Raw genomic sequence first — 15,675 nt, 5'->3', positions numbered from 1 at the left:
ATTTTTGAATGTCCCCTTGGGGACAGAATCAACCAACCACCCCATTGAGAACCACTGGCTTAGGCCTTTGTTCATCACTTACCCCATGGGTCTGGGCTCATCTTCCCTGAAGCAGAAAGAGGGTCCTAGAGATCAGGATTTTGTTAGCAAGAACAAGGAATTATTTGATATACAGCCAGTGGGCAGTAACCCCCCACCCCATTTTCTTTCTTGCCATTTTCAGCAAACAAACCAGGGCCTTATTAAAAATATGAAATATGTAAAAATGAATTATCTGGTTCTACTCAGCAAAATCTAGTTCCTGTCCAAATGCCAAGTGGATAAATATCCTTAGAATCAATTGGTGATTTAGAAAATTTAATCAAGGGTAATTTGTGTTGAAGCACCAAAATCATGACTGATTGGTTGAATTCTTCGGAGTTCAGATGTTCCTACTTTTGGTTATATTCTTGCAACAAAACCTTAGATTCCTCCTTTAGTCATGTCCTATTTCTAACGTATAAAACATTCAACTTTTGTCACTTTGATTAGTCATCCACTGGAGATGAACACTTGCATCCTGGATTAAATTGTTCAGTGAAAAAAAAGTATGCATATTTTCTTTATTAATTCAATAGATATTTATTGGGTGTCAATTATGTGAAAGAAAGTGACAAGGCTGAAATACATTGGAGAGTTAGAGAAAACTCTCCGAGGGGGTAATATTTCAGCCAAGACAAAGGGAAAAATGGAGAGATTGAAGAAGGGGCCATGTCTGATTACAATGGGTTATAGTAAAGAGTTCTGATTTTACTGGAGTAGAAAGAAGGGTTGATGGGCTTGGGGATGGTATGTGATGAGCTACTTTCTTTTTCCTTGTATTTTTGTACTTAGAAAGAAGCAAGATTCTTGGCTGGATTTAATTCCTTCTGTGCTATAACGATTGGGTATGCAAACCTGCATTCTCATTTTGTAATTTTTTTTTCTTCTTCTTTTTTTTTTTTTTTTTTAAATAAATGATTGATTGCCCTGGCCGGTTGGCTCAGCGGTAGAGCGTCGGCCTAGCGTGCGGAGGACCCGGGTTCGATTCCCGGCCAGGGCACATAGGAGAAGCGCTCATTTGCTTCCCCACCCCTCCACCGCGCCTTCCTCTCTGTCTCTCTCTTCCCCTCCCGCAGCCAAGGCTCCATTGGAGCAAAAGATGGCCCGGGCGCTGGGGATGGCTCTGTGGCCTCTGCCCCAGGCGCTAGAGTGGCTCTGGTCGCAATATGGCGACGCCCAGGATGGGCAGAGCATCGCCCCCTGGTGGGCAGAGCGTCGCCCCCTGGTGGGCGTGCCGGGTGGATCCCGGTCGGGCGCATGCGGGAGTCTGTCTGACTGTCTCTCCCTGTTTCCAGCTTCAGAAAAATGGAAAATAAATAAATAAATAAATAAATGATTGATTGACTGATTGATTTCAAAGAATGAGGAAGGGAGAGAGAAACACTGATTGGTTGTTCCACCTATTCACACACGCATTGGTCGATTCTTGTGTGTGCCCTGATGAACCTGAAACCTTGGATCATCAAGTCAAGGCTCCAACTAACTGAGCAACCCGATCAGGGCTTTCCTTCTGTTCCTTAGGTAGCATTGCTGTCTTGGCTTCCAGTCTCTTAAGCACAGCTTACGTAGTCCCCCTGGTTCTCTAAGAACTCCAACCCCTCGCTTCAGACCTAGGGTTCCCACATGAATGGTTTCAGGTTACAGCGTCTGTGGCCTATATTGACCATCACATTTGTTCTTACTCCACTGACTGTGGAGAGAACATCTCCTGGGGAAAATTCCAATAGGAAAACTCTTCTAGGAGCAGGCCACATTAATCTTGTCCCTCTTCCAGCTCACTATGAGGCCTATGGGCTCACTGTGGCACATCATTCCCATCCTGTGCCCTCATGCACGCTGCACTAGTCCTACTGGCTTCATTTCTTGGGGATCATTCCCAGTGTGTGAAGGGGGAAATAGGATCAAGGGAAGGACTTGCCAAAAGTGGTTTCCTTGCCTCCTGGTTTTCCTTCTCCTAGAAGGAAATATGGTCTGCTGGCCAGCTACAGAGCCAGTCCACTGTCAGTCTTAAGTTTATGTATATCCTGGTAGGTATTTCTGCCATGTTTGCATAGAAAAGAATGACAGAAGGACTCTTGCTACCTCTTCATTTTACAAATGAGAACTTTAAAGTCCAGTTTTCCATCTAGTAGCAGAACCAAAATTGGAACCCAAGTCAACTAGAATGTGTAATAGTGATCTTATACCATTTATAGCTCCAGGTCTACCAATGTCGTGTTTACTGACTGAACACTGGCGTTACTAACATTCAGATTACCCTGAAGGTTTGACTGCTTCTGCTTTCCCTGCAGGTCGTGCTGGAGCTTTCACTCTTCGCCACCACTTGGGGGCCCGCGGATGCTTCTCTCGGTCTCTCATCCCCGGCGTCCGAAGTACCAAAAATGCCCGGCAGGAGGCGCTGAGACCCCCCCCCTGGTCCCGCGGCCCCTCCCTTGGCCAACCGTCGATTCGGCCGGCGCGTGACGTCACGCCGTTTTAGCCAAACAAATGGGATTCGGGGCGATCGTTGGGCTTCGCCGCGCCGCGCTGGGCGCTCGGTCCGCCTCAGCGGTGGGGAGCGAGCCAGGCCTCCTGCCGCCGCCGCAGCCGCCGCGGCATCGGGGTGTGCAGCCCCGGGACAGGCCCGGGCCAGGGCACGAGCACAGGTGGGTCGGAGCTGGGTGGCGTGGCGCTAGGGCAGCGCGATCGGGCTTCGGCGGGGCCACCGTGGCCGTTCCCCGCCCCCCTCCCGCCGCTCGCCTGCGCTCCCGGGACGCGGGGCGGGTGGGGGCGGGGCCGCCGCCGCGAGTCTGGGGCGCGCGGCGCTGCGGGCGCGTCTGGGGCAGGGAGCCGGCGGCCCGCGCCTCCTCCCGGCCGGCCTCCGCCCGCGCGCGGGCCGGGCGCTGGGCGTCCCCGTGGGCCACGGAGGGTCGGGCGGACGGGCAGGCGCGAGCGGGGTCCCGGGTCCCGGGTCCCAGCTGAAGCCGAGGAGGTTACGGATAGGCCGTGGGCAGGCAGCGGACCGGCTCTCCCACCTCCGGGTCCAGTGGCCCGTGAGGAAGTCGGGCTCTGGGTGGGGGTCGCCTCGCACGGTCGCGCCCGTTCGGGCTCGGCCACTCGGTCCTTGTCCCAGCGCAGGTGAGCTGGCGCCTGTCCTTAACCTTTCCCAGGACCGGGCAGGATGGAGCCTTGGAAGCTTCCTTGGCCTCCCGGCTGGTGCAGATCTACTGCGGGTCGGCCCCAGTTGGCGATGAGGTCATAGTGCTGTGGGTCCGCGCGTCTGTGACGTCAGGGGTTTCCAGGAGATGGGCTGTGATGTCACTGCAGGCCCTGGCCGGGACCTTGGTGCGGAAGGGCCGGGTGGTTCCGGAGGCGAGAAAAGGAAGTTCAGTCTCCTGTCGCCTGGAATCGCAGCGGATTTGAATCGAAAGTTGTTCGATATCAGCATTTTACAATTTTAATGTAATAGTTGACAAATTCTTAAACTTCATCTCAAACAGGCATTGTTAGTACAATTCAATATGAGACATATGATTTAGAAACAGCTACACCAGGAGGGCTCTTTTAGGGTGTGTGAGGATCGGGTGTTTAATGTAAATGCCTTTCAGAAAGCTAAACTCATAGTTTGATGGTTTGTGATCGGAATTGTGGGAACAGAATCAGTTTGAGTGCTGATAGCTCAGTTGCCTTATTTACTAGACAGTTTGGAGATCATCTGTATGCTAGTTAGCATTTCTGTTAGAGAATGGCTTAGAAGAGGGAGAGCAGGTCTTAAATGAACTTTTTCTGTTGGAGGAGGGTGTTTGAATTAATCCATTATTACTCTTAAGTAATAATTATCTAAGGATTTAATTTATATAGATTGTCCCTGCCCCATGCTATCATGGGCAGTCGAGGGTTTCTTATGATTATAGCTCAGCAACAAACCTTTTTCTTGCTTTCTTACTAAGGCTGGGTCATAACAATATAATAACATCCAAGGACTGCTTGTCTGGACATGTAACTTAAATCTTGTCTGAGGTGCTTTCAAATATGAAACTACAAAATTAAAAAAGAAAGTTTCTCGGTTTTCTTCCAAAATTTTTAAAAGAGAGCAATCGGACTGGAAGGGAAGGAAGCTAGTCATTTGCCATTACCAACTCTCTTCAGACCAATTACTTTCATCATGTCGTCCTCTCTGTAGAATCATGTAATAGAATCTAGTTTGAAAATTAGACGATTTAAAATTGAAGTGTAATTACAATTTCGTGTTTTTAGCAGGAAGCTTGGATCGGAGTCCTCCATCCTTCTTCACTGACCTTGACTTATAAGGTAGGTTTTTTGCTGTTGTGGTTAATATTTCTCCTCCCTCATTGCTCTTTATAGATTATAGATTATGTATTGTGTCTCTGGATTTTGCATCAATATTCAGATGAAAGTTATGCGGTGCCTATTAATGTAGGGAATGAAAGCAAACATTTACCCTCATTGATTACTGTTAGATTTGACTGGAAGTTCACAAAGCAAAGCTTCCCTATAAATCTCATTTTGATCCTCACCTTGGAAATTCAGCAGCATTGTGTATATTCCTGAGAGTTAATTTTTTTAAATATATATATATATTTTAAGAAATTGGGAATTATTAACATATGGTGGCAATGTTGAGTGAAGGTTCTAAAGATGGTATTTGAGCCTTTGGATCCTCAAGACTGATAGCTCTGATATTGAGGGTGTTAATCAGCCTACTCTTTAAGGTTAAAGAATCACGACAAGATATTATGTAATGAAACTGAAGGCGGTACAAAAAGAACGTTTGCATGTGTCTTTTCTGGGTGGCCTTTGTGGGGCAGGCTACATGGCTCTGTGTAAATTAAGTGTAGTAGTGTAAATGGGAAGGGATGGAGGTCAAACTAAATGTGAGTAGAAAGACAAATAAATGATGATAATGAAATACATAGCTACTCTTCGGCAGTGCATTTCAAATAGGAAAAAATGCACTGCCAAGGAGGAGAAACTTTTATATTTATTTCCTCATGGAAAATGAGTTACTAGGTAGAGAATAAATTTGTGTATTCTGATGTGACGGAGGAACAATGACAGTTATAAAAAAAGGCAGGTTATACATATCCTTGCATAACTATTTAATAAGCCATAACTCTTCTGAAACATTTTTACAGCTTCTTTCTACTTTCAGCAAGATGTCTTTCACCCAGGCCTTGCTACTTTCAGTTCTACATTGCTCACAAAAATTAGGAAATATTTTATCGCTTCATATTTCATTTTGAAATATCCCCTAATTTATAGGAAGCAGCTTTTACTTCTTATAAATAGAAACTTATTTGAGATCATCTTTATTATTATTTTAAAATATCTTGTTATTTTATCCAGTCACAGCATTTGAAAGGACTAAATCAGTAAGTCATTAGTAATCAGCATTTTTTTGACAGATAAAAACAAATAATGAAAAATAAAAGTGCTAAATTTTAAGAAATTCTTTAGGATATGTTTATTGGATCAATTACTCTGTTAACATGTGTAGAATTAAAATTCTTACACAAAGTTTCTACTTTATTTTCTAAACTTAAAAGTTTATGCTGAGCCAGTTTACTATTGTCTTGATATTCTAGTAAACACGTATTAACTACACATTCTAACTGGTTTTAATATTTGTTTGGGAGAGGATATACTAATCGTTAGAGACATCGTTTGGTGTTATCTTCCAAAATTTGCAGCTGTTTAGAACCAGATTCTTGAGGGAAGCTACTATGGTATAATGAATGCCTTCCTTGTTAGGTCATGTGTGACAAAGGCAAAATTCAGCAAGTGCATAATCTGCAGTCCTTTGGAAACAACAACAAAAACGAGCAGATTAACTCCAAATGCATTTAGGTCATTTGGAAATTGAATTCCTGTCAGTCCTTGTGTTTGCTTAATTTATTTTTTCTCCTGTATTTCATGCTTATGGTATTTTGAAGCTGATGAATTTACTGTGTTATCTGGGAAAATATTAATGATTAAAATGTAGGTATTTCTTAATGATAAGTTGAAAGAGTTTGTCAGTTTTTTGTTTCCAACCCTCTCTTCTACTTAGCTTCACAGAAGAGGCTTCAGATCTTTTCTTTGTGTTTACCATCAGAATCCTAGCACATACATTTACTGTCCTCACTGCAATGTAGGTATGAATGGGAAACTAAGTTATATATGTGTATTATATTATCAGGCATTCATAACAAACATATTTTGAGCACCTCTATGCCAGGTACTTAGCCAGGCACTCAAATGAATTGTCCTTGTTGCAAGAACCCAACATTCCTTTGCCGTGGAGGGCCATGGGTCTGAGCGGCCAGAATTGGACCAAGAAGATAAACCATTTATGTTATTTCAGAGTGGCCACAGGTCTTGTCTAAAGGTTGGTCTAATTAGGTATTAGTAACTCAGGTAAAAAGAATGGAGAACAGATTGTGAAAGGGTTTAGAATCCATAGATTTGGATTGTACTAGAATAAATGGAGTTTAAGTGAGAGAGCTCTTTCTCTGAGGCAAGAACAAACACTTAAGGCCAGAACTAGCTTGTATAAGCAGTCTAAAATCGGAGGTGGAGAGGAGGGACAGTCTGCATATACCACTCTCAGTTGGCATGGACATAAATACCTTCTTCATTGTCAGTCCTTTTCTTTAATTGACAAATATCTGAAATATGTGAGCCTCTCACAGCTTTTATTTCTAGTATTTGCTTTCTTTTCTTAACATTTTATAATGAAAACTTAGAATCACAGAAAAGTTGCAAGAAGTTTGTATATTGAATACCTAAATACCCATAACTTAGATTCTGCCCTTAATATTTTATAGTATTTGCTTATCTGCCGTATCTTCCCTTTCTCCTATTCATTTTTTTTTTTCTCCTATTCATTCATTTTTCTGAAGTTGGAAACGGGGAGGCAGTCAGACCTCCCGCATGCGCCTGACCGGGATCCACCTGGCATGCCCACTAGGGGGCGATGCTCTGCCCATCTGGGGCGTTGCTCTGCCGCAACCAGAGCCATTCTAGTGCCTGAGGCAGAGGCCATGGGGCCATCCCCAGCGCCCTGGCCAACTTTGCTCCAGTGGAGCCTCGGCTGCAGGAGGGGAAGAGAGAGACAGAGAGGAAGGAGAGGGGGAGGGGTGGAGAAGCAGATGGGCGCTTCTCCTGTGTGCCCTGGTCGGGAATCGAACCCGGGACTCCTGCACGCCAGGCTGACACTCTACCACTGAGCCAACCGGCCAGGGCTCTCCTATTCATTTTTAAATTCATCTCATATTTTTGTTGTATTTTAAAGTAAGTATACTTTACACCTAAATACTTTAGTATGCCTATTAACAGACTATTTGTTTACTAGATTTTAGGTGAAATTTATATATGATATATAAGGGAATATGTACCATTCCTTTAGTTTGAATAAGTTCATACATGTGTGTAACTTGTAACCTTGTCATGATATCCAGGTTCTGCAATCACTATAGAAAGTTCCTTCATGCATATCTAAGTCAATTTAATTAACTTTTTAATCTCTTGCAATTTTTCTTCCAGCAAGTCTTCTGAAACTACCTGTTCAAAGGCCTGCTTTGTTAGCACATTTGAATGGATTTATGCTAGGTGTTCAGAATACAAAGAAATCAAGAACACAGGCCCTGTTCTCTTTAAGCTTATAATTTAGTTTGATTTTTAGTTAAGGTATCCAAAGAGAGATAAATGTTACATGGATTCACAGGAGACAACTGGTATTGCCAGAGAAAGCTTCCTGGGTCTTTATTTTAGGATCCAGATTTTTTTTTTTTTTTAAATAGACTGCAGTTAAAAGTTACGTTATAAAGGAACAGTTGCAGACAAGGGTGACTAAGACCCAATTTTGAAAGGAGTTTGAGCATTATTCTCTATCCAGTAATAATTTTTGAGGAAGGGCGTAATGTGAAAAACAAATCTTTTCATTAAATTCTTATCGTCTTTGTCATCTTTGGTATTTAGTTGTATAGAAGGCCTCTTTATCTTTTGAGTTCTCTCCTCTTGGTTCTTTGGCTGTCTCTGATTTCGTCTGATTTCTTAGCTTTGCTTGAAATTGTCTTCTAGATCCAAACTATCTACAGCTCCGTTCTTGGTTCTTTGAGGTACTCCTTGTCATCTTGGCTTTAAATCTCGGGGCTTCTCCATTATCATTTTTTCCAGGTCATGCCTACATGTGTGTGTATCCATATGCTTTTAACTCCTGTAGGTTACTAACTGCTAATTACATGCCTTTTTTTTTTTTTTTGTATTTTTCTGAAGCTGGAAACGGGGAGAGACAGTCAGACAGACTCCCGCATGTGCCCGACCAGGATCCACCTGGCATGCCCACCAGGGAGCGATGCTCTGCCCCTCTGTTGCCACCAGAGCCACTCTAGTGCCTGGGGCAGTGGCCAAGGAGCCATCCCCAGCGCCCGGGCCATCTTTGCTCCAATGGAGCCTTGGCTGCGGGAGGGGAAGAGAGAGACAGAGAGAAAGGAGAAGGGGAGGGGTGGAGAAGCAGATGGGCGCTTCTCCTGTGTGCCCTGGCCAGGAATCAAACCCAGGACCTCTGCATGCCAGGCCGACGCTCTACCACTGAGCCAACCATTTCAAGAATCTGTAGCAAGAGCATTTTCTCTAAGTAGTTGTAGCAAATTGGGTTTATGGGAAAGCAAGATATGTAAACTTTGAGTGAACTGAATGAACAGTTTAGACTAACCTTGTTGGAACAAACCCCAGAATGACGTAGGCAGAACTTGCCTACTGCCCCCACAGACCATGTTGCTGAACCTGAATGCCATTGCCACCATACTTGGCCGAATTTTAACTTCCTTGGGCAGAACCATTATTATATATTACTTTCTGCTCTCCATATCCTTTTTTTTGGCAAAATATATTTATTACATATGATTAGCAGATAGATGTTGCTGATGCTATGCCTCTCTTAAGCAGAATGCCAGCTTGGCCACATTTAGGTCATATGTAAAAATCTTAGCTTCGCCTGACCAGGCGGTGGCACAGTAGATAGAGTGTCGGACTGGGTCGGGGAGGACCCAGGTTTGAGCACAGCTCACCAGCTTCAGCCCAAGGTCGCTGGCTTGAGCATGGGATCACTCAGTCTGCTGTAGCCCCCCAGTCAAGGCACATAATGAGAAAGCAGTCAATGAACACCTAAGATGCCGCAATGAAGAATTGATGCTTCTTATCTCTCTCCCTTCCTGTCTGTCTGTCCCTAATCTGTTCCTCTCTCTGACTCTCTCTGTCTCTATCACCAAAAAAAAGGAGAAAAAAAAATCTTAGCATCAAAGGCAGCTGGAAAATGTAGTTTTTAGTTGTCTTGATAAAACAGGAAGCCCGTGTGAGAATAGATTGGAGTGAAGACTGAATGAGTCTTTAGTATACTAAACTAGTTTTCCCCAGATCTCCTCAATGTGACAAAGTTAACCTTTTCTAATTTTGCTGTTTCTATGGAAAGACATGGGTATTGTACTAGTTTCCTGAGATAGAACTATTTTATTTTATTTTGTAAATTGAGTGAGAAAGAGACAGACAGGAAGGGAGAGAGATAAGAAGCATCAGCTCGTAATTGTGGCACTTTTGTTGTTCATTGATTGCTTCTCATATGTGCCTTGACTGAGAGGCTCCAACCGAGCAAGTAACCCATTGCTCAAGCCAGTGACCCCACACTCAAGCTGGTGATCCTGCGCTCAAGCCAGATGAGCCTGCACTCATGCCAGCAACCTTGGGGTTTTGAACCTGGGACCTACCTCATTGACCAAGGTCAACACTCTATCCAGTGTGTTACCACTGGCCAGATAACACTTTTTTTTTTTTTATCTGAAATTGGAAACGGGAGGCAGTCAGACAGACTCCCGCATGCGCCCGACCGGGATCCACCCGGCATGCCCACCAGGGGGCGATGCTCTGCCCATCTGGGGCGTTGCTCTGTCACAACCAGAGCCATTCTAGCGCCTGAGGCAGAGGCCATGGAGCCATCCTCAGCCCCGGGCCAACTTTGCTCCAATGGAGACTCGGCTGCGAGAGGGGAAGAGAGAGACAGAGAGGAAGGAGTGGGGGAGGGGTGGAGAAGCAAATGGGTGCTTCTCCTGTGTGCCCTGGTCGGGAATCGAACCTGGGACTCCTGCACACCAGGCCGACGCTCTACCACTGAGCCAACCGGCCAGGGCCAACACTTTTTTTTTTTTTATTGCTTGATCTTAGGCAGAGAGAGGAAGGGAAAAGAAAGAGGGGGGAGAGGGGTAGCATTCATTTGTTCGTAGTGCATTCACTGGTCATTTCTCATATGTGCCCTGAGCAAAGGTCGAACCCATAACCTGGGCATTTCTAGACAACACTCTTAACTGACAGAGCTAACTGGCTAGGGTTGCGATAGAAACTATTGCAATCAACTCTATCATTTAGATTTTTTAATATTTTGAGTATAACAGAAAATTTAACTCAAATTTACTGGCTTACAATAATGACAAATTCAAAGTTGACCTTGATCTACTTATATTTAGGTCTGGAACCTCATCTTTCTTTTCTCTTTTTAATGAATTCTTCTTCTGTGGTATTGGCTCCTTTATGGTGACAGCATGTTGTCTGTAGCTCAAGCCCCATGTTCTCATGCCTCTAAGTGCAGAGGAGGGCGACGGGAGTGCTTCTGCAGGAGCTGTAGGGCGGGCTCTTAACTACTTTGCTCCAGGGTCTCCTTTGGTGGTCGGAAGCATATGACCTTCTTTCTGAGAATTATTTCTAAATAAAATACATAGGACTACAAAAGAAAAGTTATATTAAAATATGGTTGGCTTCCAGTCAAGATGGTGGTGTAGGGAAATGTGGTACTCGCGTCCTCCTTTTTATTTTTTTATTGCTTGATCTTAGGCAGAGAGAGGAAGGGGAAAGAAAGAGGGGCAGCATTAAAATGAACAACTAAACTATAGAACAATTGTCATTTAGAGCCGCCTGAAATATAGCTGAACGGAAGTCCAGTAACTTACGGATGTAAAGAGGCCACAGTGAGACTGATAGAAGGGTTGGAGACGTGGAGGGCTGGTCCCACACCCAAGCGTGGCAGATAAAAATTGGGAGGGATGTCTCAGCTGAGGAGGTCCCCTTGTAAGGATCAAGGGGACCAGCCCCACACCAGGCACCCCCAGCCCAGGATTCCAGTACCAGGAAGAGAGAAGCCTCTATAACTTCTGCCTGTAAAAGCCACTGAGGATTGTGGCTAAGTTAGGGCTGCTAGAGACCCAGGCGGTTCCTCTTAAAGGGTCCATGCATGGACTTTCTTGTACTCACTGTCTCTGAGTTCCGGTGCTGGGGCAGCAGCTTGAAAGGCACCAGGGACATACGGGGAGGAACCGAACTATCTGGCATCAAGGCAAGAAGAGCTGGAGGGGCTGTTTTCTCTACATAGACTTTCTGGCAGAGGCCATTGTTCCTTTGCTGAACACTCCCTCACAGAGCCAGTAGGTATGATGGAGACAGAGCTGAGTCTCTTTTAACCAGGATATCACTGGTCTTTCTGCTCTGGTGATTTCCTGAGATGCCACTCCACCAACTTGTGGGCCCACCCCAGCTGCTTCCAGTAGCTTTTCCATATGAGTGGCCTGTCTTGGCTCATGCTTAAGACTTTCCTAAAATCTCTCAAACAAGCAACATCTGGCCTAGACGTGCTGTATTCTTTCTCTAAGTGGCCACAGGTCTGGAACTAGCACCAGCCAGCCTTGGTTTGCAGCTTGTCCTCTCCTGGGCACCTCCAGCCCAGCGCAAGTAGCAGCCATCTGAAAATCACTTTGTAGCTCATGTCAGGTGGTCCTGGGCAGAACACAGGTGATGACTGACCTTGGCCTGCACCTCCCAGGAAGCCCCAGAGCCAGTGCACTCAGTGAACAGCTTCATACCACATGGAAGCACAACCCAACCACTTCTACAAGTGACACACTCAAGGGGCAGACTCAGTGGGCACCAGAGACCCACTGAAGTAAGTCCAACTCCATGGGGCGGGCCCCTGAACAGCTGATACATTGCAGCCAGTCCTTGTAGCAGGTCAGCTTAGGGGTAAATCCCTCCCACTGAAGTGCCACAGCAATCAAGGCTCAATTACAGTAGGAGGTTATAAACAGCCCATGGAGTGTTCAGTTCAGGTGACTGGGGAGGCTGTGCCATTGGACCCTACAGGACACCTGCTGCATTAGGCCACTCTTTCAAGTCTGGCAGACATAGCAGCTGTACCTAATACATAGAAACAAACACAGGGAGGAGTTTGCCAAAATGAGGATACATAGAAACATGTCCCCAACGAAAAAACAAAACTTCAGAAAAAGAACTAAACAAAATGGAGACAAGCAATCTTTTAGATGCAGAATTCAAAACACTGGTTTTATGGATGCTCAAAGAACTTAGGGGAAGAGTCGTTGAACTTAGAACTTCAACAGAATAAAAAAGGATGTGGAAACCATAAAAGGGAACCAGTCAGAAATGAAGGCTACACTAACTGAAATGAAGAATAATTTACAGGGATCAAAATTAATTATTTACAGTAGGGTAGATGAAGTTGAGAATTAAAACACCAATTTGGGACCACCAATTAATGTGTAAGTGGAACAACAAAGTGATGTTTTTCTTTGTCTCTTCTCCCTCTTCAGAAGATGCCCTCCCTCTCTACCTCACTTTTCCTCTCCCCTTCTCTTCTTTTCTTGCTAAAAAAAGAAAAATTTAAAAATAGTGATTTGAAATATAAGGAAGCAAAAAGAAACAAACAAAAACAAAAAAGAAAACCCAGTCAGAACAGCAAAAAAGAATGAAAAAAAAATGAGGATATTGTAAGGAGCCTCTGGGACAACTTCACATGTACCAACATTTGCATCATGGATGTTCCAGAGAAGAGAGAGAGAGCAAGAAATTGAAAGCCTAATTGAAAAAATGACAGAAAACTTCTAACCTGGTGAAGAGAATAGACATACAGGCCTAGCTGGTTAGCTTAGTTGGTTAAGAGCCTCCAGAAACAAGGTTGTGGGTTTGTTCCTCAGCCAGGGCACACACGGGAAGCAACCAATGAATGCACGACTGAGTGGAACAACAGATGAGTGCTTCCCCTCCCCCATACCTCTCTCTCCCTTCTTCACTGTCTCTCCAAAAATCAAGCGGTCAGTAAAACCCTGGTGGGATAGCTTGTTTGGTTGGAGCATCTTCCCAGTGCAGAGGTTGCTGTTTTGACTCCCCAGTCAGGGCACACACAGGAGCAGCTCGATGTTCCTGTCTCTCTCTCTCTCTCTCTCTCTCTCTCTCTCAGAAAAAAATTTAAAAATAGACATAAAAGTCCAGGAAATGCAGAGTCGAAACAAGATCAACCCAAAGAAGCCTATACCAAAGCACATCATAATTAAAGTGCAAAAGGTTAAAGACAAAAACTCTTAAAAGCAGCAGAAGAAAAGCAGTTAGTTACTTACAAGGGAACTCCCATAAGACTGTCAGCTGATTGCTCAATAAATTTTGCAGGCCAGTGTAATTGGCAAGAAATATTCAAAGTGGTGAAATATGAGGACCTACAACTAAGATTACTCTATCCAGCAAAACTATTATTTAGAATCAAAGGACATATATAGAGCTTTTCAGACAAAAAAAAACTAAAGGAGTTCATCACCACCAAACCACTATTACATGAAATGTCAAGGTGTCTTCTTTAAGAAGAAGAAAAAAAGAATCAAAAAATGTTTCAGAAACAGTTGAAAATAATTTTTAAAATATATCTTCAACATCATAATTTCAACATATAATCAATATAAAAATTGAGATAATTTACATTCATTTTCATATGAAGTCTTTGAAATTCAATGTGCATTTTACACTTACAGATCATCTCAGTTTAGACTGGTGATATTGCAGGTACTCAAAAGCCACGTATGGCTAGTGGCCTCTGTTTTAGGGTAGCACGGATCTAGACCAATGATCATTCTGAATTTGATTTCTATAATTGTCTCTGTTACAATTTTCATGAATTCATTACCTGCTCTTTTTGTACAGTTGCCAGCTTAATTGAACAAAAATTCCACTGGAATGTTCCTCTCCTACACTGGGTTTCTGTGGCATCACACTTAAAAGTAGCTCTTGAGACTTGCTGTAAGAGGGTGCATCCCATCCTCCTCCTTCACAAGTTTATGGGACTGCCTGCAGCGAACCTGGTGCTCAATTAGGCAGTTTCCTCAGCCTTCCCTTCCCATTTCTCTAAATATAATCATCCATTATAAGAAGTTTGTTCTGGTAAAACCTCCTTGGACTCTCCAATCCCTCTGCAGTCTTTCCATTTCCTGAACTCCTCTGATGTATATTGAATACTCAGCCACTTAGCATATCATTATATATCATAGTTTATTGCTAATTGCTTTATGTATATTACTTATTTCCCATATCACATTGTAAACTTCTATCATATGTCCCCTAATTGTAGACACATAATCAAAGGCTTAGTTTTGTTTTGTTTTTTTTCCTTTATCTTATGGGACATACCTGAGCTATTTAAATTTGTAGCCCTAACTTTTTTTTGAAATTCTGTTTCTTTTTCTACTCTGTTGGTTAATTTAGACACCTTCTAGCAGTCTTGAAGATTAAAAAAAATATTGTTTCTAAGGTAGTCTATTTGTAGCTGTAAAATCACTCTTGGAACTGCAGTAAGGAATTATTGATTAGCTGAAGTTTCTGAAGGTGAAATTTGAGTTTGACAAGGAAGTCTCAAAGGACACATTTGCTCCATTGTCCAGGAACCGGGAGAGGTAAACTTGTTTTCAAAGTAGGGCAAGAGATTTTATTTCAAGTTCAGTCATCAGAATTATTCTCTGGAGGTTCCCCTTACTTTCTACCCACCAGTCACTTGAGCCATAGGGGAGAGGTTTCTGTAGTTAAGGCACTTTGCCTGGACGAAGAGCTCTACCACCATCACAGTGCTTTAGCTCACTTGGGAGACTGCAAATAGGACTACAAATAAGTCCAAAGAAGGTCAGAAGCTTTATGCTTTAGGAATCTTTCTTTTTTTTTTTTTTACCTGTGTTTTATTTAACATCTTATGTTAACCTGATCAACTATTTATACACTAACATATTTAACTTGTGAAATTTCAAGACCTGTTTATTATTCATTTACTAAAAAAAAAGTACAGTATGTTTCATATGCCAGGCACTGTGCTAAATGCTATTGTTAACCTCTGTCACTTTTTGTTGTAGAGATAATTTACAGATCTTCTATATATTTTTTGGCAAGTAGTAGCCTTTATTTAAGAATTTGTTTTTTGGCCCTGGCCGGTTGGTTTAGTGGTGGTAGAGCATTGGCCTGGTGTGAGGAAGTCCCAGGTTCAATGCCCAGCCAGTGCACTCAGGAGAAGCGCCCATCTGCTTCTCCACCCCTCCCCCTCTCCTTCCCTCCTTCCTCTCTCTCTCTCTTCCCCTCCCATAGCAAAGGCTCCATTGGAACAAAGTTGGCCCGGGTGCTGAGGATGGCTCCATGGCCTCTGCCTCAGGCACTAGAATGGCTTTGGTTGCAACAGAGCAATGCCCTGGATGAGCAGAGCACTGCCCCCTAGTGGGCATGCCAGGTAGATACCGATCAGGTGCATGCGGGAGT

The 15,675-nt window shown here is 43.7% G+C and overlaps 1 protein-coding gene across 5 annotated transcripts in view; it reads left to right on the top strand.

Annotated features, from left to right (window-relative positions):
* Positions 1-2,568: 2,568 nt before the first annotated feature.
* Positions 2,569-15,675, top strand: part of FBXO34 (F-box protein 34) — a 105,442-nt gene continuing 92,335 nt past the window's right edge. Inside the window, exons 1-2 of one of the 5 annotated variants that reach the window (XM_066276036.1) lie at positions 2,569-2,726; positions 4,321-4,371. The gene's annotated coding sequence lies outside the window, so the exon portion shown is untranslated. Of the gene's footprint in view, positions 2,727-2,865; positions 3,199-3,318; positions 3,523-4,317; positions 4,372-15,675 lie in introns of those variants that run through there. The other 4 variants (XM_066276034.1, XM_066276038.1, XM_066276035.1 and 1 more) reach the window with 4 other exon arrangements.

The sequence above is a fragment of the Saccopteryx bilineata genome, chromosome 4, assembly GCF_036850765.1.
Source record: "Saccopteryx bilineata isolate mSacBil1 chromosome 4, mSacBil1_pri_phased_curated, whole genome shotgun sequence".
Lineage (NCBI taxonomy): Eukaryota > Metazoa > Chordata > Mammalia > Chiroptera > Emballonuridae > Saccopteryx > Saccopteryx bilineata.
This window is presented reverse-complemented; position numbering and strand designations above follow the sequence as displayed.